The sequence below is a fragment of the Saccopteryx leptura genome, chromosome 4, assembly GCF_036850995.1.
Source record: "Saccopteryx leptura isolate mSacLep1 chromosome 4, mSacLep1_pri_phased_curated, whole genome shotgun sequence".
Classification (NCBI taxonomy): domain Eukaryota; kingdom Metazoa; phylum Chordata; class Mammalia; order Chiroptera; family Emballonuridae; genus Saccopteryx; species Saccopteryx leptura.
The window spans coordinates 28,414,751-28,440,384 of NC_089506.1; the positions used below are offsets into that span (position 1 = coordinate 28,414,751).

General features: G+C 38.4%; 1 non-coding gene across 1 annotated transcript; it reads left to right on the forward strand.

Moving 5' to 3' along the window:
• Nucleotides 1-22,351: 22,351 nt before the first annotated feature.
• TRNAS-GGA (transfer RNA serine (anticodon GGA)) lies at nt 22,352-22,427 on the forward strand. Its single transcript has one exon. It is a non-coding gene; the product is annotated as a tRNA-Ser (tRNA).
• The last annotated feature ends 3,207 nt before the right edge of the window (nt 22,428-25,634 follow it).

Genomic DNA, 25,634 nt, shown 5'->3' on the forward strand with positions numbered 1-25,634 from the left:
ACTTATTTATATTCATCAATCACATCTATGACCCTCCAAAGATAGTTTTCTGATACATATTAAGAAAATATGTTCATACTCCTCTGTTTAACTTTTCCTATTCATACAATTTCACACACATAAACACACATATATTCATACATATTTTTCTGTTTAATCTAATATTTTTCTGAGTTGAGGTTCATGAAATTTCAGTATGTTATGTGTACACATATATTTTTTCTCTTAGATTATATCTGAATCTTCTAATTTAATTATTTAATTGTTCTTTCACCTGTTTTTTTGTTTGTTTGTTTGTTTTTTACTGCATTCTATGTGCAGGGTGCAGAGGTGGGAGTAGGGTTGGAATTCTATGTCAGCTGATCAGAGAAGCTTTACTAAAGTAGGGATTTGAGCCAAAACACATGTGGAAATGAAGAATTGAGTAATTTGCATGTCTGAGGAATGGTGCTTCATGCAGAGGGACAAAAGAGCAAAAATCCTTCCCAAAGCTTACCTAGCAGGACCATAAACTAGCCAAACACTCTAGAGAAAAATTCATTATCTTATAACTTTTCACATTTGCGTGCATGAAATCTATAATCCATATCTGAGATCTGTAACTAAGAGGTCACAGGCTAGGACTCATGTTGAGAATATTAATAAAAACACTATTCTAATGGCAGAAAACCAGAAACAACTCAGTAGTCCATGAAGAGGGAGGTAAATTCTGCTGTATTTACCCAGTGGAGTGTGATATGATAGTGAAAATGAAATAACCATCTGTCTACATGGATAAATCATAGAAACAAAATTGAATTAAAAATACCTGATCAACAGACAGAACCCTTTACTGGATAAAAAGAAAGACAAAGGAATAATAAATGCAAAATGCAGCATTTCATCAACTCTGTCAGAGAGGGCAGGGAGGTGAACTAGGGAAAGAGCACACAGTTGATACTCTATTTCTAAGCATAATGCTTTAATTCTTAAATTCTTTGGTGTGGTTTGGTTAGTTTATGTTGTTAAGATAACAAAACTAAATGGAAAAGAAGGCTGTTAGAATCACTTTCATATATGATTGTTGGGAGTATATATAGTTTAAGGCAATTGGGAAGGCAACTGTTCTCTATATGTCAAAATGTAAAGTGCACATGCATTTTTACCCAACAAATGCATATATGTGAATTCATCAGAAAAATGCCTGTGTATACTTATATCAGCACATGAATACAAAGATGGAGCCACAATGGTATTTGCTGCAGCATTATTTTAAAAGCACCACAATAGAAATAACCTAATTATTCATTAAAAAAGAAAAAGTGAACTGAATTATAATATAAATATCCTGTGAGGTGCTTTGCAATCATTAAATACATATTTCATATATATGCATAGAATTGCATAGAAAAGGAACTAGAAGGTGAAAAACAAAAGCCACTGATTCTGTTTACTTCTGTGGTGGGGAGTAAAGAGGCAGGAAGAAAATGTTTAATTTGTCCTGTGTACTTTGTACAACAAAAACGTTCTGATATTAATTGGGTAATTTTTAAAACATTCTTTTCCTTGCCAGGAATATGTCTATTAGTATATTAATTATGGTTTGAAAAATAATTACTTTCAAAGTGAGTATATGTATATATGTGTGTGTATATTTATATATACACACACACACACAAAATTATTCAGTTCCCCTTAGTCTACTCTCTGTTTCAGAGTCATAATCTTTAAATTGAGGAAAATATTAAAATTGCACATAGTTTATCAAGACCCATGGTTCTTCCAGAGGAATTCTTTAAGTCTATATTGTATTGTGTCTGTCTTCATCTGGATAAGGTGATTCTGATGGGTTTAATCAGCACTGCCTACGCTTTCAGCATCTCTTGCTTCTTCTCTAGTTTCCTGGTATTCACACTGCAGCCAGAGTAACCTGTCTACAGGGCAATTCCAAGAAGATCCTTCCCAACTTATTTCACTTAGTATAAGACCCATCCATGTTGTAAATAGCAAGATTCTATTCGTTTTCTTGCTAAATAATATCCAATGCATATATATACCACATCTTCTTTACCCATTTATTCACTGATGGACATCCAAGTTGCTTTCATATCTTGGCTATTACTAGCAATGCTGCAATTAACATAGGGGTACATGCATCTTTTTGAGTTAATATTTTTTTTTCTTCAGGTAAGTACCCAGAAGTGGAATTGCTAGATTGTACGGCAGCTCTATTTTATTTTTTTGAGGAATCTCCATACTGTTTTCTATAATGGCTGTACAAATGCACATTCCCAACAACAGGGTACAAGGTTCCCTTTTCTCCATATTCTCACCAGCGTTTTTTGTTTGTTGACTTATTGATGGTAGCCATTCTGACAGGTATGAGGTGATATCTCATTGTGATTTTGATTTGTATCATGTTGTTTAGTCTCCACATATTTGTGTTTTTTTCTAATGAGGTCTATTGATGGATATAAACAGAAAGAGAAACCTAACTCTTAAACCACCCAAATAAGAGAAAAGACTCTGTGATTCTAAGTCAGTGTTCTTTCAAGAGAATCACATTCTATATTCCTTCTAGAGAATATCACTTTGGTATGGAACTAAATATAACTATACATATTTATTTTGTAGCTAAAAAATACTTCTGTGTTTAAATGATTTTCTCTGAGTAGAATTGAGGTGTTGAAGTCTGCCCTGAAATTCATTCTGTACACATGAATAGCTGTCTCTCTCATGTATATGTTTCTATGTGTTTTCATTCATCATTGGAAATGATCTACGGTAATATTGTCCACAGTGCCTTTAGCAGCCTAGATGGAGCAGAATCAAAGTGGCTTTATGACCAGAGGGACAGATGTTCCCTCATCTGAACCTATTCGTCAGTAAAATCATTGGCATGGTTCTGGGTATGGTCGTTAGCTCAAGCGAACATCATAGATTTTTACCCTTTCTGTTTTCCTGGAAGCAGATACCCACTATAGCTACCACTGTTACTGATACTTTATCAACAATGTCACAGACCTGTCTGAAAAACATTTTTTTAAAATGGGGATCTATTCCTAGAATATCTAAGATCTAAAGTCTTGTTTTACCAAACTTAACCCACTATGGCTATGAGATACCTCTGAGAATGTACAGCCAAATCATCCATAGGCAAACACATGTTACCTCACTCAACAACCATTTAATAGCATGTTCTATAGAAACTATGAAAAAAAATGTTAATTCTTTGATAACAAATAGTTAATGAAACAGCAAAGGTAGAACCTAGAACATAATTGTCCTGTAGTATCAAAATGATATATAAGAGAGGCTGAGTAATCCAGAGATTTAGATTTCTGCAACTGCAAGTTTGCTTTGGAATGCTGTGGAACACATGATAATTATAATTCACTTAATTCATCCCAAATACTGAAATATTGTCTTGCACCCTGGGAATAGAGCTGCAAAAACAAATAGCAAAGATGTTTCTGTCCTCCTAAAGCTTAAGTTCTAGTGGGGCGATATCAGCAGTTAATAAAACAGGCCAATAAAGAGCAGATAAAATCATGGCCAAAGCTATGGAGAAATGGAAAGCAAAATTAAGATAAGGAGTGTGGGGGAAGGGAGAAGATAATACTTGTGATTTCTTGTGAGGTTGTCAAGCCTAGGGTTAATGATTAAATGGCACAGAGCCAGAAAGCTGAAGAAACTGAGAAATAAAGCCAAATATTAATCTGTAAGAAAAGAATTACTGGCAGAGGAAATAGCGCAATTAAACATCCCAAGGTGAGAATAATCTTGGCATGCTCAAGAAACATCTAGGAGAGTACAACAGTCAAAATTAGAACGAGAAGGGGTGAGTTGAAGGAGGTGAAATGAGGGAGGTTGCAGGTGAGTCGCCTTATTTGGACCCCTACAGGCCATTACACATGTTCGGCTTTTACTCTTAGTGAGGTGTGGGGAGCACCGTAAAGTTGAGAGTAAAGGAAGGATGTGCTTCTGCCTGTGTTTTGCAAGCCAACTCTGCTTCCTGTGTAGCAAATGGACTATGGGTAAGAGTTTTGATATTAGGGAGAGAAGAATCAGGGGAGACCAGTAAAAAAGTCATTGTAGTAATCCAAATGAGAGATGATGAGTTGAGGCAGGAAACTAGGGAAGGAATGTTAAGAATTAGCCAGATTCTATAAATATTTTGATGACAAGAATTTGTTGTCGGTTGCGTGTGTGTTGTTATGAAAAGGAAGAGTCAAGGATGATTCTGTCTTAAGAATGAGGTTGCCATTTGCTGAGATAAAGAAGACTGGGAAAGGGCTGTCTTTGGAGAAGGGGAAAGCACAATCTTTAACTTGAGGCTTTTCAAGTGTGAGGTGCCTATTAAACATCAAAATATATGGGTTAGGCAGCTAGGAGAAAGAAGTATTTAAAGTTAGACGGAGAGTTCACAGCCAGATATATAACTACACATTAGCAAGAGCAAGAGCACAGCATTTTAAACTCTGAGACCAGATAAGTCACCAAGGCCATGGTGTAGAAAAAAGCAGTGTGCTGGGGAGAAAAGAAGGAACTTACCAAATGAAGGAAGAAGCCCCAAAGTATATATGATCACAGTATTAACTGTGCAATCACAGCCTCTGTGTTTTAAGAACATATTTGTTATATAGATTGTTATATAGATTCCCCTTTTATGTAGACGCTATTGACGCCAAGGAGTACTGGCGGATTCAATATGGATTCTTTAGTATCTACTACGTGCAATACTTGCATTCTTCCACCAAACCATCCCTCCATCAAAGCGCAAAATGTATTTTCTCTAAAAATTGTGGACAATGATAAAGTCATGAACCCAGGCAAAGTTTCATTTTTATCATAGTTGACTTCCTTAACAGCTCTATCTTTGCACTAGCTTATTGTACAGTAATTAACTTGTAGGTAAATATGACCACACCTGAGAAGGCGAAGCACAAAGGCCCAGATAATAGGATAAACAGGGAGGCATAGATGAGTTAATAGGGACTAGTCTAGAAAAAACAAGACCCTGCCTCTGCATTCCTTCAGTAATGTGCTGTGACGGCTGATTTTCTTTAGACCCTGGAAACATTAATTCAATAAATTACTTCTATTCATTATTGTAATTATGAATTCATGACTGTAACGTTAAAGTCATCTTTTCTTCCACCCTCTGCTCCACTGACATCTGAGTGCTATTGACTGTAAATGTCAAATTAAATTTCTAGGCATATTTTCCTTGTGTTGGGATCAATACATAACTTGAAGTACTCCTTTGATAGGACATTGAAAGTTCTTACTCACCCATGTGACATTTTGGCAGTTTTCCCCCCTGAATATTTTAGATAGATATTGGCAGCTTTCACTTCCTGGGTGTTTACAGGGAAATATGTCCTTGTTTTGTAAACCTGAACTTCCAAACTAAGAAAAAGAAACATGAGATCTTGAATCATATGTATATTAACTTTGCATAAAGCCGATATAAGGAAATCCAAATTTACAAAAGCTGATTATGGTGCCACAACTGTGTTAATTATTTATTGATTTATTTTCAAAAGTATTCTTAGATTTTCAATTTTTGATAATTTAGTATAGGTTTCCAGCAGTCATTTAAAAATGCTTATCATTTTTCAAGGATTCAGATTTTTGCATATAGAAAAGTTTTTCTAATGAGTCATAGAGTTTAAGAAATTTAGAAAAATTGATTTGCTTAAAACATTACTTTCAGCCCTAGCCAGTTGGCTCAGTGGTAGAGCATTGGCCTCATATTTGGAAGTCCTGGGTTTGATTCCTGGCTAGGGCACACAGGAAAAGCACCCAGCTGCTTCTACACCCTTCCCCCTGTACTTTCACTCTATCTCTCTTTCCCTCACGCTCCATTGGAGCAAAGATGGCTGGAGCACTGAGGAGGGCTCCATGGCCTCTGTCTCAGGTGCTAGAATGGCTCTGGTTGCAGCAAAGCAATGCCCCAGATGGGCCAAGCATTGCCCCTAGTGTGCATGCTGGGTGGATCCCGGTCAGGTGCATGCAGGAGTCTGTCTGTCTGCCGCCCTCCACTTCACTTCTCACTTTGGAAAAATACCAAAAAAAACCCTCAAAAAACAAAACCCCAAAACAAAAACATTTTCATATTTAAAAGTTATTAATTTATTCAATTATTTACTTGTAATTTGGTACAGCCATTGTGGTAAACAGTATCTAGGTTCCTCAAAAAATTAAAAATAGAGCTATCATATGAGTCAAAGTCTCATTTTTGGGTATGTGTCCAAAGGAAATAAAATTACTATTTTGAAAAGATAGCTGCACTCCCATATTTGGACAGTATGGCTCAATAATAGCCAAAACAAATAAACAAACTAAGTATCTGTCGACATATGAAAAGATAAAGGAAAACAATGGTCTATTATCCAGCCTTATGAAAAGAAAATCCTGCCACTTTTGATAACATGGATGAACCTGCAGGACATATATTAAATGAAATAAGCCAAACACAGAAAAAATATTGCATGATCTCCCTTTTACATAGAATGTTTCAAAGATGAGTTCATAGTAACAAAGAGTAGAATAGTAACAATGGTTGAGGTGTGGGTGAAAAGAAGGAAACAAGAAAGAATGGTGGTGGTTAGAAGCTGGGGGACGGAACTTATTGTTTTAATGGGTACAGAGTTCAGTTTTGCAAGATTAAAAGAGTTCAAGATATGAACAGTGGTAATCATTGCAGGACAATATTAATGAACTTAATACCACTGTACTATATGCTGAAAAATGATTAAGATAGTAAATTTTATGTTACATATATTTTACTACAAGAAAATATTCACTCATTCAGTAAACATTACTGAACATCTATATACTAGATGTGGAGTCAGTCAGGCATGAGAGTGGGTACGGGAAAGCACCCTGCCTCCCTACCAGCAGAGGTAGGACCAGAAAGGGACTACGGAAAACAGCATTGTCTATTGTGGGTTTTCACATCGTCTGCTAAATGCCATCCAATGTAAACTCTTTATTCACTTTCCTGAAATCTTCAGGAAATTCCTTTGGAGCAAACCAAAGAGGTGCCAAGTTTTTTTGTCCAAGATTGGCATGGGCTAGACACAGACTCAGTTGCAGATTTTGAGCTATCTTTCCAAATATATTCTGCTCCTTAGTGGCAAGGTGTGCTATTTTCTTTGCAACTGCAGGTGCTTGGCATGGTGTCTGGCCCTCAGCCTCATCCCAGAGGTAATTAATGAATACTCCACTGACAGAGTAATTGACTATTGACTATTTTTCTGTTTCCACCTGAGAAGTATCAGGGCACGTCCCCAGAGTTATGACTGGTGCTCATCAGAGACAGAATTGTGAAGCAGGAGACAAGCTTACACTAAAGCTAAGAAAAGGCAGACCCAATTCCCTCGATAGGCAATGATGGCTGTCACAGTAAATGCTTACTGTCATTGAGACTCAGCAAAGAAACACAAGAAACCCGAAGGCTGATGTAACTCAGATACTGGCTCCTACTGAGAATAACAACTGGTACTTCTTAAAGAAAAAAAAAGAAAAGAAAAGGAAACACCGCCTTTATTGTTATATGGCTTCTCATCTTCTCATTCCATCCATCACAATCTTCTCCCTTCTCTTATTTCTTAGCATTTTGGGTTTGTTTCTCTTAATGAGTCAGTGGACCTGGGGATATAGTTGAGCTCATGATTGTCAGAAATCAACATGAGGGAAAGATAAGTTGATTTTAATGAACAGCCTGGCTCTTGTTTTTATCAACAAAACAAAGGTACAAAAATAATGTTTAGCATGCCTTTCACAAAAGTAGAACATTACAGTTTTTAAAGACTTTAAATCATTTTCAATTGAATTTTCATAGCAGCCTGTTAAGGTAGAAAGAGGCTAAGGTTCTGGCCTCCCTGACCACACAGCAGCACGCCTGAGGCCTTACACACCTGAACGTTTTAGAACTTACTTTATTCATCTATAAAAGGGAGTTTAAAATGATCACTGTCCTGTAGGGTTATAATTAAATAAGAAACCTTTAAAATCCATATAAATGCTTACTATATATTCATTCAGCAGTATTTATGGAGCATCTACTGGGTTCCAAGCACTGTTCTTAGCCCTGAGATACAGCAGTGAAAAATAAAAGTCAACATCTCTGTGCTCATGGTTTTCTTCATATTCCTGTGTGTGTGTGTGTGTGTGTGTGTGTGTGCATGTAGCAAAATTTTCAGGGTATAGAGCAGGGGTCCCCAAACTATGGCCCGCGGGCCACATGCGGCCCCCTGAGGCCATTTATCCGGCCTCGCTGCACTTCCAGAAGGGGCACCTCTTTCATTGGTGGTCAGCGATAGGAGCATAGTTCCCATTGAAATACTGGTCAGTTGGTTGATTTAAATTTACTTGTTCTTTATTTTAAATATTGTATTTGTTCCCGTTTTGTTTTTTTACTTTAAAATAAGATATGTGCAGTATGCATACGGATTTGTTCATAGTTCGTTTTTATAGTCGGGCCCTCCAATGGTCTGAGGGACAGTGAACTGGCCCCCTGTGTAAAAAGTTTGGGGACCCCTGGTATAGAATGTCATATGTGTAAGTACTACAGAGAAAATAAAGCAAGACATGCAGAGAGTGAGTGCTAGGAAGTATCTGCTATTTTAAATAGAATGAAAAGCTAGCTCTGGCCGGTTGGCTCAGTGGTAGAGTGTTGACCTGGCATGCAGGAGTCCCGGGTTCGATTCCCGGCCAGGGCACACAGGAGAAGCACCCATCTGCTTCTCCACCCCTCCCTCTCTCCTTCCTCTCTGTCTCTCTCTTCCCCTCCCGCAGCCAAGGCTCCATTGGAGCAAAGTTGGCCCGGGCACTGAGGATGGCTCTATGGCCTCTGCCTCAGGTGCTAGAATGGCTCTGGTTGCAACAGAGTGATGCCCCAGATGGGCGGAGCATTGCCCTCTGGTGGGCATGCCGAGTGGGTCCCGGTCGGGTGCATGCGGGAGTCTGTCTGACTGCCTCCCTGTTTCCAACTTCAGAAAAATACAAAAAAAAAAAAAATGAAAAGCTAGGGGCTCTCAAGGTAAAAACAATTGGGATAAGAGTTCAGTAAAAGGAGCAGAAAGAGCCAAATCCTTGTTGCATGAATGTGCCAGGCATGTCTGAAACACAGCAAGAAAGTGCATGTGTTTGGAGGAAAGGTGGGAGCCATGTGAAATAGCAGCAACATGAAACTTGGTTTTATAGGGCTTACGGACAACTATCAGACCTTCAGCTTTAACTCTGAGAGGGCCGATATGGAAATAGAAGAGGTACAGAGATGGGGCATGTGGATTAATTTACTTTTTTGCCTTTTGCTGGTTAAATATTTGAGTCTCAGGGAAGATAAGAAATTGCCAAATAATATGTATTTGATTTAACCTATGATTAAAAGCCACACTTCTAAACCCTCATTGAAGAGTAAATGAACAAGGTGACATCAGTTCATTGTATGTGAATTCAGTTCAGGTAGGAGGTAGGGAAACAATGTTCTTGCAACCAAGACTCTTCAAAAAAAAAATAACCCAACATCATGTGGAATCCCATCTATGAGAATTATACTCTAGTTGTGATGAAAACAGCCAAAAAGGTTAGTTTTACCCTTATCAAATTCAATTACCCTATTGCATACCTCTCAGACTGGCAATCTAGCCACTAATAGTATCTTACTTTCCTAATCAATTCTGTATTATAGAAATGGCAAGCTATTTCTCGGTACTTAAGACTCAGTTTCAAACAGTGGTAACTACGGTTTCTAGCACACTACAAAGAAGACATTTCAAAAGTGGCTATCAAAAATACATATTCATTTTGCTATTGAGAATGTAGAAGCAATACCTTCCTTCTACCTGTGGGGAACATCACTTTTCTAGATGCAATTTGTTCAGAAAAGAGTAATATTTGTGCCAAGAGCTCAGTGAAACAAATGTCCTTCTTGATGGAAAGTGTCCATACTAATTCAGAGCTGTAAAATAAGAATTTCAAATTCACCTTTCTGTGATTTGGCATTTGCAACTTCTACATAATTTAACTCATGTTGAGCTGCATTAAAAAAAAAAAAAAAGTCAATGGATAGAGCCACACAGTGAAATACCAGGCTCATGCTCTGAAATTTTCACTGTTACCTTTCGAAGGTGCTTATTTCTGGGATGTACTATTAGGTATCCTATCATCATTCTTTCTTTGAAATGCCATCCTTGTTCTGTCAATAGCTCCTGTCTGTGTGTCTGAGTAGCTTTGCAAATGTCTGACAGGAAATGGTCAGAAAAAGCTATAAAGGGAGACACTGTTTGTCTCTAAGTGGAGAAAATGGTGGGTTTTTTTGGACAACACATATCAACTAAACAAATGCTAGGTGCATTCACCAGCTCTTTTTTTTTTTTTAATTTCCCATGTTCATTTATAGCCAATTCCCTACTCTCCACCACAGCCCCTGGCAAACACTGATCTGCTTCAGTCTCTATTGTTTTAATATTTCCAGAATGTCATATATTTTATCATTCTTTATTTTTAATTACAGTTGACATACCTTATTATATTAGTTTCAGGTGTATACCCCAGTGATTAAACATTACATAACTTATTAAGTGATCATCCCACTAAATCTCACACATCTGACACCATACATAGTTATTAGAATATTATTCCTTATGCTGTGCTTTACATCCCCATGACTATTCTGTAGTTTGTACTTCTTAATCCCTTTAACTTTTATGCCCATCCTCCCAAGCCCCTCACATCTTGCAACTGTCAAGACATTCTCTGTATCTATGAGTCTGTTTCTCTTCTGCTTGTTCATTTATTTTGTTTTTAGATGCAGTTGTTGATAGATACATATTTCTTGCCATTTTATTGTTCATATTTTTTGTCTTTGTTTTCTTCTTAAAGAAGACCCTTTAATAGTTCATAAAATACTGGTTTTGTGGTGATGAACTCCTTTAGCTTTTTCTTGTCTGGGAAGCTCTTTATTTGTCCTTTGATTCTAAATGACAGCTTTGCTGGGTAGAGTAATCTTGGTTTTAGGTCCTTGTTTTTCATCAGTTTGAATACTTCTGGCCAGTCCCTTCTGGCCTGCAAAGTTTTGATTGAGAAATCAGCTGACAGTCTTATGGGTGCTCCTTTGTAGGTAACTAACTGCTTTTTTCTTGCTGCTTTTGTGATTCTGTGTCTTTATACTTTTGCATTTTAATTATGATATGTCTTTGTGTGGGCCCTTTGGGTTCATTTTGCTTGAGACTCTCTATGCTTCCTGTACTTGTATGTCTATTCCCTTCATCATGTTAGGAAAGTGTCCCATCATTATATTTTTAAATAGGTTTTAAATTTCTTGTTATCTCTCTTCTCCTTCTGGCACCTCTATGATGCAAAGTTGGTACACTGGCGTTGTCCCAGAAGCTCCTTACACTATCCTCATTTTTATGGATCCTCTTATTTTTTGCTGTTCTGATTCGGTGTTTTTTACTTCCTTATAGTACAAATCATTGATTTGATTTTTGGGTTTATCTACTCTTTTAAAAGGTGTAAAGATAATGCCAGAGGGTTGGGCAGTTTCCCAGTTCCACTATCCTTATGTAATTCTCTCAAACTACCTCCATCAAGAAACTCCAGTTAAGTTCTGTAGAACTTCTGTGATTCTGACATTTGTCATTCTCCAAGTTTTCAGGACTTCCCAATACTGTAACTTCTATGCAAGTATTTAGACAAATAAGAAAGAGACCTCATGAATAAGGTAGATTCTCAGTACAAAAATATTTGAATCTTTAACACAGAAAATGATTGCCTGGTGTTGGGCAGATAAAATGTATTATGCTCACTTTGTTAAAGAGGCCGTTGCCCAGGTGATATTAATGTGTGTTGGGGTGGGCTAAAGGCAGGCAGAATCCTTGTAGCCTGGGGCTTGGTTTTGGGATTAAGCCTTTCCTACCCTTTTTGGTGTAAGGTGGTACAATCCTATCATGCCTCAGAGAAGTGACTTTGTATTAAGAGACTTCCCTATTATGTATATTGGATTAAGGGTTTGGATTTCTACACTATAAAATGGGAACGGAGCGGGAGTTTGGCTCTTGGTTCCTGAGGTTAGCATGAGAGAGCAGAGAAAGTAGAGCCAGCAGCGGAAAGAGGCCACGTGGAGTAGGCCAGGAGAAGCAGCCAAGATGGCGGAGTACTGAGTGAGATGCCAGTCTGTGTAGAGTTTGTATCTGGGATAAGGAAGGAGATGGGGAACTGAGGAGAATAAGGTTGGTGAGTGTTGGTCAAATAAGTTTGTAAATGTGATATATATGTTTGCTCGCTTGTGACTTATATTGGGTGTGGGGGACAGGCTATAAGCAGGCCAGGTCGTTGTAGCCTGGGGTTTGGTTTTGGGACTAAGCTTTTCCCCACACCCTTGAATGATTGTATTATCTGGGTGGTGCACTCTCATGAGGAATCCAATTATGCCTTGGATGGGTGACTTTGTATCGGAGACTTCCTTGTTTGTATATTGGATTAAGGGATTTTGGTTTTCTACACTATAAAATGGGACAGACCAGGAGCTTGGACACAGTTCCTGCTATCACAATTGCAGGGGCTTCCCTGATCCCTTGCCCTTCATGGGAAGAGCTGGTTTTCTGCTTTTCCCTTGTCTTCTTTTGTGGTTTGCCTGTCTTGGTGAGACACCAATAAATAGGATGGCCCCCCGTCCTCTGACTCCGCCATTTCTTTATCGTCTGCCCAAATCCAATGGGAACCTGCATGTGAATGGCCACGATGGCGGCTCCTGGCCCTACAGTGAGCTAGAAACCTTTGATTCTAGGAAACTCGGATAAGTCAGTGGCTTTGTGAGCACTGAGTGTGACTGGGTTTTGGAGCCCAGTGTGTATTTTTACTTGCCCGCCGGGTGCAAGGTAGGATTAAAGATTATGGCCCACCAGTTTTTGGCTCCATGGTTTCTTTACCGACTGTCCGAATCCAATGCGAACCTGCATGTGAATGGCCACGATGGCGGCTCCTGGCCTTACACCTGGATTTTATTTTATAACCTTCAAACAGCAGGATATAAATTGGAAAATCCAACAATCAATATGGAAAATTCAAAAGACTTTCTGTTTTCTCGGTTCTTAAATTCTACTTAACTTATGCTGAAAACCTGAGTAGTACTGTAGTAGTCAAGGCTCCCCAGCCTTCAGGGTGGTCACAACATGTCAGTTGTGGGAACAAGTAAACTGTACCGTTGACTTAGCTGTTTTGGCCTCAGACACTTAGAGTATCTGTGCTGAGTGGCTACACATTCCACACAGAGCAGAGTAGAAGAACTCAACTGACATTTTAAACAATGTCCCTTCACACTAAAAATAAAATGATGCTTCAAAAAAGAAAAGAAGAAGAAAAAAAACTTGTGGTTTCTGGTTCTGAATGTAAGGAACTTTGGAAGTCATCACTCTGTTCTAAAAAGTAGAAAGATGAACACACTAAAAAAATTAACAACTCTTCTTGGATTCACAAGAGAGAGGATACAGGGCAAACCACTGCCCCCAAGATTAGAGAGATAGACAAGCAAATAAAATACAGGGAGTTGTGCCTTACTGGAACAGAAATTCATTCACAAGCGGAAAACAACCAAGAACCAGTTCTAGGTTAGGAAAACCTAAACTATAATTTGCAAATTGCTGGAGGCTCATTGTGGAAAACTCTAAGAACTAAAAATTCCAGGGGACCTAGTTGTGGGGGGAAGGATCCTCACAATATTATAAGATTTATCTTTCAGAACTCTACCAGATCCGTACAGCAAATATAAAAATCCCCTAATGCTTCTCAACAGGGGAGGGGAAAAGAAAGTATTTTAAAATATGCTAGAGTATTCTTTCTTCTTAACAAGGCCTGCCCTCAAGGGAAACTAGCTAACAAAGATAAAATTACTGGGACATTATCTGAGCCTAACTGATGGGGGAGGGAAATACCCAAAGCAAGGCTGTAATAGCGCTCCTGTCTCACATAAAGGGGGATAAAAAAATGCCAAAACTGAGAAACACTTGTGAAGTTCACAGTTAGTAGGCATAAGCTCACTAAAAGACTGGGGTCTAATCATAAGATGAGAGAAAACGCTCCCTCCTTGTGACTCACACCACATTATGAAATGTCCGTTACAGTCATTCCTTTTATATCATATACCATGTCCAGCAATCAAAAATAATTACAGCCTGACCAGGCAGTGGCTCAGTGGATAGAGCGTTGGACTGGGATGCAGAGGACCCAGGTTCGAGACCCCGAGGTTGCCAGCTTGAGCGCGAGCTCATCTGGCTTGAGCAAAATAAAAAAAATGCTCGCCAGCTTAGACCCAAGGTCGCTGGCTCGAGCAAGGGGTTACTCGGTCTGCTGAAGGCCTGCGGTCAAGGCACATATGAGAAAGCAATCAATGAACAACTAAGGTGTCACAACAAAAAACTGATGATTGAGGCTTCTCATCTCTCTCCGTTCCTGTCTGTCTGTCCTTATCTATCCCTCTCTCTGACTCTCTCTCTCTGTCCCTGTAAAGAAAAAAAAAATAATTACAAGGCATCCCAAAAGGCAATAATCACAATTTAAAGACATAGAACAAGCATGATAACCAAACATGGAAGAATTGTTGAAATTATCAGACTGGGAATTTGAAACAACTCTGATCAATATGCTAAAGCTGTAATGGGTAAAGTAGACAGCATAAAAGAACAGATGGACAATATGGGCAATATAAGCAAAGAGCTGGAAATCCTAAGGAAAAATACAAAAAGGAAATGGTATAGATATAAAACATTGTAATAGAAAAGAAACAAAGAATGCCTTTGATGGGCTTATAATCAAACAGAATATGACTGAGAAAAGAATTCCTGAGCTATGAACATGTCAATAAAGCTCAAAAGCCAAACAACAACAACAACAAAAAAAACCAACTAGACTGATAAAAACAGAGCATAATATTTAAGGACTTGGAGACAACTATAAAAGGTATAATATATGCATAATGGTATTATCAAAGAAGGAAGAAAAGAAGGAAAAAAAGAAAGAAGGGAAGGAAGGAAGGAAGGAAGAAAGGAAGGAAGGAAGGAAGGAAGGAAGGAAGGAAGGAAGGAAGGAAGGAAGGAAGGAAGATTTGAAACAATATTGATTGGGAATTTCTCAAATTAATGTCAGACATAAAACTATGGATCTTGAAGCTCAGAGAATACCAGATAGAATAAATGTCAAAAATGATATACCTAGGCAAATCATTTTCAGATTATGGAAAAGAAAATAATTAAGAAAAAATTTTGAATGAAGCCAGAGGTGAAAAAAACATTACCTATAAAGGAGCAAATATGATATTAGAATTACATGCAACTACTCTGCAGGAACCATGGAAGCAAGGAGAGTAGAATAAAATATTTAAAGTGTTGAGAAGCAAAAAAAAAAAAAAAAAAAAAAATCCTAAAATTCTGTGTCCTGAGAAACTATCCTTCAGAAATGAAGCAGGAATAAAGACTTTCTTAGAAAAACAAAATTTGAGAGAATTTTTTGCTAGTAGACTCACCTTGCATGCAGTGTTTAAAAAAAAAAAGTTATTCAGAGAGAAAGAAAATAATATGTCAGAAACTTGAATTTACACAAAGGAAGAACATTAAAGAAGAATAAATGAGCCTGACCAGGCAATGGCGCAGTGGATAAAGCATAGAACTGGGACAACAAGGACCCAGATTCGAAATCCTGAGGTTGCCGGCTTGAGCGTGTACTCACTGGCTTGAGCGCATACTCAGCAGCTTAAGTGTGGGATTGCTGGCTTGAGCGTGGGATCATAGATATGACCCCATCATCGCTGCCTTGAGCCCAAAGGTCACTGGCTTGAGCCCAAGGTCGCTGGCTTGAGCCCAAGGTTGCTGGCTTGAACAAGAGATCACTCGCTCTACTGTAGACCCACAGTCAAGGCATATATGAGAAAGCAATCAACTTAGATGCCACAACAAAGGATTGATGCTTCTCCCGGTTGGCTCAGCGGTAGAGCGTCGGCCTGGCATGCAGAAGTCCCGGGTTCAATTCCCGGCAGGGGCACACAGGAGAAGCGCCCATCTGCTTCTCCACCCCTCCCCCTCTCCTTCCTCTCTGTCTCTCTCTTCCCCTCCCGCAGCCAAGGCTCCAGTGGAGCAAAGATGGCCCGAGCGCTGGGGATGACTCCTTGGCCTCTGCCCCAGGCGCTAGAGTGGCTCTGGTTGCAACAGAGCGACGCCCCGGAGGGGCAGAGCATCACCCCCTGGTGGGCAGAGCGTCGTCCCCTGGTGGGCATGCCAGGTGGATCCCGGTCGGGCGCATGCAGGAGTCTGTCTATCTCTCCCTGTTTCCAGCTTCAGAAAAATAAAAAAAAAAAAAAAAAAAAAAAAAAAAAAAAAAAAAAGAATTGATGCTTCTCATCTCTCACCCTTCTTGTCTGTCTGTCCCTCTCAGTCCCTCTCTTTGTCTCTCCCTCTCTGTCTCTGTTACACAAAAAAAAGGAATAAATGAAAGCAAAATTAAAGTTTTATTTTTCTGATTCTTAATTGATCTAACTTACGTTTGTTTAAAATAATAATGGCAACAATGTATATATATATGTTATGTAGTAATTTTAGTATATGTGCTTATGTACATATATTATATATGGTGATGTATAAGTGAAATAAATGACAGTAATGATACAAGAGTCGGGGAAAAATAAATTATTTTATTGTTACATACTCAACTATCTGTGAATTGGTTTAGTGTTATTGAAAATGTACTGGTATTAGTTGTAAATGTATAATGCACACTCTAGAGCAGGGGTCTCAAACTCGCGGCCCGCCGAACAATTTTGTGCAGCCCGCAGACTAATCCACGAAGTTCAAAATATTTTGGATAAAATTAAGTAAGCCTAGGGGCCTACTTGTATTTTTCATTTCTCTAGCATCCTAGCTAGATATTAGCTTAGTTAACAGCAGTTGTGATGCGAACTACAGTTTCTGGTCGTTTTGTGACACTGAGTAAACTGCATGTACGATTGTGCTTGTTGTACTGATTTTTTTTTGTTTTCAACTGCAGTGAGAAAAGTGTTGCGTAACAGTTGCCTTTTGTAGACCTAGTGCGGCCCGCCGAACGGCTGTGATCTTGCTCTGCGGCCCACATGCTGAGTTGAGTTTGAGACCCCTGCTCTAGAGCAACCACTTAAAAAGATTTTTTAAAAAAGGATAATATAGTTTAAGAAAGAAAAAAAATGGAATTCTACAAAATAATCAAACCACAAAAGGCAGGAAAAAAGTGGAAGACAACAATAGGAACAAAAAACAAAGGCAACAAATAAAAAACAGTAATGAAAGTGCAGTAAACACTGAACCCACTCTATTGATATCACTTTGACTGTTAGTGGTCTAAGTGTGCCAATTAAAAGACAGAGGTGGCCTTAGTGGATCCAAAATCATGCCTCATGCAGCCAGCACAAGAAGCACCCCAGGAAAGTCAGAAAGCACATGATCTGCAAAAGGCTCAAGGAGAAGTAGAAGGTGAGCAGCTTTAAGTCGTGGCCACAGGTCTCTCTAAGGAACTGTAGTCCTTGACCAGCTCCTTGTAGAGCTTCCCCTAGCACCCTCTTTGCAGGAACACCTGCAAGAGCAACTCCACCAGCGCCAGCTAGGTACCTCCCCATGTGCTAGTGGTATGTTGGGTCCCAGTAAGTTTGGAGAGGCCACTGTGGGAAAATGAAACAATGAAGGCTACACAGAAAAGAGCAGCAATGTAAGCAGTAAGAAGATGACCAAACAAAAAGAGGGTCAGGATAGAGCAATTTCGTTACCCTCATCATGTTGGATGACAGAAGAAGGCTGGGAATTAACACCAGGAGACACTTTGTAGTTATATTACTGTTTTGTTTTTAAAATTACTCAGTTTATTCTATGCTTTAAATTCTGACATTGAGAAGCATTTTTGTTATCTTTTTCAAGTATCAAATTGAAAGAGCCTATTCAGATAAAACTAAGAAGAATCTAGAAAGTTTTTAGTCTAAACTGACATAGCTGTCAAGATTTCAGAAAATACTGGGCCACTCTAATATAACCCCTACCAGCTCTGCTGGAACATAGACATCCTGGTTGGGTGGTCACATGACAGGTCCAGTCATTGTGCCAGTACAAATCATTTTCACTCAGATACATAGTCAAGTTAGTGCAGCCTTGGTTAATTCAGCCTCCAGGGCACCTCTCCCTGACTGGTCCAACTCATTCTTATTTTCCCCAGTTTATCCTGCTTATCTTCATGATCTCCAGATGTTGGAATATCAAGGATGCCACACTGAGATATCTGATTCTTCTCTTTCTGTACCAGTAGGCAGAGGATTTCAGTTACTTTGTCAGTGGAATGTTCCCTAATCAACTAACTTAAAATTGAGTCTCTGAACAATCTATATCCCCTCCCTTTGTTTTATAGCCTCATAGCACTTTTTTACCATCTAACATATTATAGACTACTTTGTTTACTGCCTATCCATCCCTGCCCATGAGACTGTAAGTTCTATGAGAGCAGAAGCGGTTTTATCCTACTCCTGAAATATTTAGTAGATGTTCAATAAAAACTTGTTGAATAAATAAATGAACTAATGAACTTGAAACTTTAAAAGCATATTTTGAAAAACATGCTCTAATTCAAAATCTTTGCAATCTCAACCATTATTCCCTAGCTGGAGTATCTGTTAAGTGCTGATGCTATGAGTGTATCTTCTATCTCAGCTACACACTGAAAAACAATTGCTGTCAAAATTTTATTTTGGTTTGATATATTGATTCCTGTTCTGTTAAGAAGAAAAAAATTTCCCTAAATTCAAAATAACTCCATTAAGAATGCCCATATCCATATCTGATATCCCTAAGTCATAGCTTTCAAATTAGCTGAAAAATAAGGTAAAAAAACTTGATCAGAAACCCCTTTTCTTGGAATTACTTATATTCCTTCTGACAGAATCTTATTTGGCTGACCCCAAGGACACAGTGCAAAGGTGAGTTTAAAATTTCCTCTGGAAGGGCTGGCATTTCTTATTACTACCTTATATTGTTTAACCACTACCGTTTTATTTTTATGCATTCTAATTAATACTTTCTTTATATTTGTTTGTTTTATTCATTTGTTGACTTTCTTATTTTTTTATGGGAGCTTAAAGATGGCTCACTAGAAGGAAAAGTTTAAAAGCTAACAGACAATTTCAACCCAAATGAACCCTCTTACACAGAAAAGGTTGGTTTGACTTAGTGCACCCCCATACCCTAACTGTTATCAGGAGCTCTGGATTTTATCAATGTGCCTATTTAAATAAAGAGAAACTATGTTACCTAATTTTTTATTTTTCCAAGCCATGGAACCTAGAAAAAAGTTGAATAAACTTTGTACAATGTTTTCCTTTCCTGAGTGTGGCAGAATATGTTCCTTCCCTCTATAGAAGAATATTGATATTCATTCATTCATTTAAGAAATAGTATCAAACATTTGCAGTGCATTCAACATTGCATTAGATATTGGGGGTACAAAGAGAAATATGACCCTTTTTAGGAAAAGAGCTGTGTTATGAGGGCTATTGTTCTGCAGCACTTACTGTATTATATTAAAACTAGTTGATGTTAAATTGTCATGATTCCAGGGTGAAGAATGATATTGAGATAAAAGTCAGAGAGGAGGTGATATGTGAGCAATATTTTATCAAGTAGGATATTAGCAATAAAAGAAATTTGCCTTCTATCCTCCTGGGGTAGCTGCATCACAGTGGTAGACAAAAGGGGGAAAGAAAAGTGGTCCTGGGGATGACTTTTTGGGACAAAGAAGAGCAGGTGGAAAGATAAATATTTGGAGTGAAAACTGAAATCTCATCAAGTTTCTAGAGGGCTAAATAGAAGAGAAACACTCTCTTGAGATTGAAAGCAATGTTTGTATTTCTCAATATCAGCAAAGCTATTTGAATGCAGTGTGATTTTCCTGAAAATCACAAGTAATTTTTGGCCTTAACTTTTACCCAGCTCTTCTGAGATCTCCGAAGGAAAACAACAACACAAAAACAACTTCAGGAACAGTATGCAAATGTGGCATTTCCAACTAAGTATAAACAGCACTGTCACTGCTATCAAAGAATGGGACTCACATTAGAATCTAACCATTAAAAAGTATTGCTCTGTTGCATATGCCTGAAGATGAGTCATTCTCTTAGTATCCTCTGTCCTCATCATTAAACACATAATGGGAGAGAGACAGGCACAGGATTTTCTCTGTGTGTGTGTGTGTTGCCAATGCTTCGATACAACAGTAGAACAAAACAGATGAGTCAATTTAAATCTGTGGTTTCCCTTTCTACCTGCCCAGGAAAAGTGATTGTTTTGAGAAACTGGCATCAACTCCGACATATACAAAATAAGAGATTGCTTGTCCTATTATGTGTAAATCCAAGTGTAATCCTCTGGGTTATTCTGGAAAGCTAAATCAAATATTACAAGGGACCTTTATATTGGGAACAGAGTCAGAAATGAGTACAACACAAACATATTAAAGGGAGATAATTAAATACAAACAAACACTATTGCAGTTTCCTCCTAAGAAAATATAATTAGATTACCAAAGAGATTGCTTTTGGATTATTTGGATTAGGTGTTGCATTCTTGAAAGTTTAGTGACTTCTTGGCATTTCATTTCCTTGGAAACCACAGTTTCCACTGTTAAAGGTTAAGCAGATTCTCTCATATGTTTTGGGAATTCTTTTACCATGATTTTGTTTCTAAGACTGGGAATCACAGTGTTCGAAAATAGGACATTGACAGGGTCAAAGAGTTCTGGCTGATTTGGAAAGACTGGGCAAGCAGCATCATTACTGCAACCTCAAAATATACTCACAGAGTCCCACAGATAAAGCAGCATGAATAGTCATTCTTGCTCATAAGGTGACTTTGAGAATTTAATAAGCTGTACAACCAAACTGAGCAGCTCCTGCAATAGTTAACTCAAGACCTTTTTTTGCTTTCATTTTTGCCTGCTTTCCAGCCCATGAGACCTTGAAAAATAACCTTTATTTACCATGTTGTTAGCTTCAGACTGAGTTGAAAGTCACCTCCCAGGAGGAAACACTCCCGAGATTTCAAACCTGTGTCTTATTAATAAAGTTTCCATTTACAAAAAGAAACTCAGGCATCTAAATAAGGACTGGTGCTGCATATACAATAAGAGATGAAATGGAGAAGGCCAGGGAGATGCCAGTGGCAAAGATTCATTAGAAAAAAAAGAGAGAGAGAGAGAGAGAGAGAAAAAAAAAATTAAAGGGCCATTGACTTCCTGTATGAACTAACCAGACTCACCAAAGGGTTAGAGCTTCGACTACAGCATGAACTTGACGGAGTCAAATTTCATCTATCAAATACATGAGCATACAGCTATAAACTGGGTGCAGACAACTTGACTTAATGGCTCTGATTTAAGCTGGAAGTGTTCTTTTAAAATTCTGGGTTTTCTGGACAGATTTTCACAGCTGGCACACTCTGGGAGACAAAGCAGTCTCTCTTCTAATGCATTGTTGACCGCTCAGGAGTTAATGTTTGCACTTGCATTAGCTATTTCAATTTTTGAAACTCAGGCTAATATAGGATTATTGTATTTGTGACTCTTTGCCCTGAGGATCAAAGTACAGAAAACAGCGCACGTTCTATACTCTCGTGTGGACTCCCTTTCTTCCCACTCCTCCAGGCATGAGACCGCAAAATTGAAGGTACAGGAAACAAAAACATCACAGTGTTAGCCGTCTGAACGTGGATTATCTTCTAACTGCTCGCAGTGTGAACATACATATCAAGGATATTGTAAAATCTTTCTTCATCGTGTTCAGTTTATTATAAAAAAGTGACTTTTCTTGATATTTAGGTTTTTATCGCAATTATAGTATTACAAAAGTTTCAACCATCACAGATCGTGAAGGTGAAGAACTTTTCAATGAATTATATGCAGACACTTTATCTGATTGAGTGATTTTGAAATATATTGTAGTGATGTAGAAATTGATAGTTTATCAGAAGACAGTAATGAGTTGGCTATTAGACCATCAAAATGACAAAAAGAAGAAATGAAATAAGATCTGATAGTGAAAGTGACTTTGAAGAAGAGTGGATTGAAAATGATATTACACCAATTTGGAGGATTATTCAAATATTTCGGGTGTAACTGCCCACCTTAGTGATCCACGGAGCATCAGGGAAGTGACGGAATTACTTTTAAGTGATGATTTTTTTTTTTGACTTAGTTGTTTCTCAAACCAATTTATACCACCACCAAATGGAACAATTTTACAAAAAAATCTACTAAAACTGTACCATGGATGAAAGTTACCAATACCAATACCAATTTAAAGAAGTTTCTCGCCCTGGCCGGTTGGCTCAGTGGTAGAGCGTCGGCCTGGAGTGCAGAAGTCCCGGGTTCGATTCCCGGCCAGGGCACACAGGAGAAGCGCCCATCTGCTTCTCCACCCCTCCCCCTCTCCTTCCTCTCCGTCTCTCTCTTCCCCTCCCGCAGCCAAGGCTCCATTGGAGCAAAGATGGCCCGGACGCTGGGGATGGCTCTGTGGCCTCTGCCTCAGGTGCTAGAGTGGCTCTGATCGCAACATAGCAATGCCCGGGATAGGCAGAGCATTGCCCCCTGGTGGGCAGAGCATCGTCCCTTGGTGGGCGTGCCAGGTGGATCCCGATCAGGAGCATGCGGGAGTCTGTCTGACTGTCTCTCCCCGTTTCCAGCTTCAGAAAAAGCTGATGGGACAAACGAAAAGGCACAATGGAGGGATTACTGGTCAACAAATGCTTTGGTTGAAGCTCCAATATTTCCTAAGACTATGAGCAGAATGAGGTTCGAGCAAATTCTTACATTTTTTCATCTTAGTGATAATTCACAAAATACATCTAATGAAGACAGACTGTATAAAATTCGGCCTCTTTTGGATTACTTTCTTCCAAAATTTCAGTCTATGTATGTACCTAAGCAGGAGTTATCCCTAGATGAAGCGATGAGACCATATAGAGGATGTATCAGCTTCAGAACATATAATCAAGCAAAAATAATAAAATATGGGATTTTAGTGAGAATGCTTTGTGAAAGTGAGAGTAAATACATTTGCATCTCTGAGATTTATTCATGTGAAGGCAAAAGGCTGCAAGAAACTATATTTTCTAGCTAAGAGCCATATCTTGATTCTTGGCATCATGTATACCAAGATAATTACAACTGCATTTCTACAGCTGAAATATTATTAGAAAAGAAAACATTAATTTGTGTACCATAAGAGAAAACTGTGGCTTGCCAATGGTACTGAAAGAAAAGTCAAAGAATCTTCAGAGAGGGGAAATGATGTTTTGATGGAAAGGACCCATTGTTCTTATATCATGGTAAGATAAAAGATTAGTGAATATGGCATCAACTATTCACGATGCCTCTATGAGAACAAGTGGGAAGTGAATAAGAAATTCAACGGAATATATAGTTACACCTGCGTGCATATTAGACTACAACAAATACACTAAAGGAGTCGATCGAGCAGACCAATACTTGGCGAACAGCAGTATCCTTCAAAATAAGTATAAAGTGGTCTAAAAAAGTAGCATTCTTTCTGATCAATTGCACTTTATTCAATGCATCAAAATTTACCGAAATTACAGTAGACAAAATAAAATAAGATACAAAAAATTTGTACTTGAAGTAGCTAGGAAATGGATGGAAATGCTCGTTCAAATGAGTGTAGCTCAAAACCTAACGCTTCTTCCTTCTGGAAATTCTAAAAGAGTTCCTTACATTGATTCACCTTTTAGGCTTTCAGGGCAACTAAAGACCACGTTTTAGAAAAAATAGTCACTGGCATAAAAAAAAATCAGCTAGACCGTGTAAAGTGTGTGTTTCAAAAGGAAAGCGCAGTGAAACCAGATATATTTGCAAAACATGTTGTATACCATTACATATAGGTGATTGCTATACAGAATACCACACCAAAAAAATTACTAAAATATATAATATGTATAAAATACAATATGTAGCAGATATGTACAAAGTTTCACTTAAATTCATTATGTATAAATAAAGTATACTGAAGTTTATTTAGATTGTTTCACTTTCATACTCAATTAGGAAAAAATAGTTGATGACGTGAGATAAATTCTGCATAAAATTGCCAGTCAACAATGTGTTAATAAGTCTGGTCTTCAGCAAAACTGTGGCATGGGGAGATTGGGCTGGTGTTCCATTTTCACTTTTCTTATATGTTGGCCACCAGGGACAGGTATCCATCCTTTTTTTAAGGGTCCAGGTAAATCTCTCCAACCCAGACTGAGCTTACTGACATTCGAACAGACTGGCTCACAGTCTTGAACCTCCAACCCCAACTTCCTCTTCTGCATTCTGTTTTTTCAGGCCTGCATTCACTAAGTGAACTTTATTAATTCTTTTAATGGAATCATATTAATTGCATTTAATGTGGATGAGTAAAACCTGGTGGTGTGCTGGCTGTTCTATTAAATGCTTTTTGGAAATGTACCTTAATCTCAACATGGAGTTTTCAGAATTGCATCAAAACAATCAGTTTAATGGGGGAACTATTTAGAGTAAGAGGGCTTGTTTTCTATGATCCTGACAATGGGGGAGGGTGGTTGCTGTCTGGGCATGGCTCAGAATGGTACCAGAGAAAAGAATAGCCTGAAGTAGGGCTTATACCAGGAGTCAGCAAACTTGTGATATAAGCAGACAGATAGCAAATATTTTAGGCTTTCAATGAACTACCCAACTCTGCCGTTGTGATGGGACAGTGCCATAGATAGCACGTAATAATAAGAAAAAGAAAACATTTTATTTTTCTACAAAAATAAGCAGCAGTCAAGATTTAGCCCTAAAACTATGGTTTGCTGACCTCTGTGTTATACTAACCACAGGAAGTATGCTATGTTTTTAAATATTATAATAATAGTGACACTCATTTCTCCTTGTGAAGGTCACACTATGTCATTTAACTCGGCGATTCTTTAAATGCTGGGTTCTAGAGGAGCTGAGAGTTTAGCTGATGCTTCACACCAGAAGGAAGCCAGCAATCTGTGGGCTGCAACAATCTGTGGGCTGCAGCAATCTGTGGGCTGCAGCAGCACCTGGCCCCTGCACTAACCTCGAGAGCATAAAACAGTGGCTGTGGTTTCCAACCTGCTTTCTTCCATATTTCATGCAAAGTATCACTGAAAATATGCAAGGACAGGGATTCTGGAAAACATACTTCCGGCCTCGCTAAACTGACAGCATAAATCCACCAAAGATGAAAAAATTATAATTTAAAGAGTCTTGTAAATAAAGTTTTAGAAATCACATATATATATATCACAAATGTTTGTGTATGAGTATACTGAAATGTGCATACACATACCCATATATACAAACACACAAAAGTCTTTTCTTTCGAGAAAAATTTAAAGTTTTCTCCCAAGTATCTGGATGTTGACTCTCACCTGGGGCAGATGAGTAATTGGTATCTTCCTGTAAGGTCAGATACGGCCAAATCTGCTCCTTCAATTTTTCCAATCCTGGCCAGGCTCATTTGAAACTCTGGGGAGAAGGATACCAGCCTCTTATGCAGCCCTTCCCTCGCATCAGCATCAGAGAAGCTAGGGGCCTGGAGGCCGTGA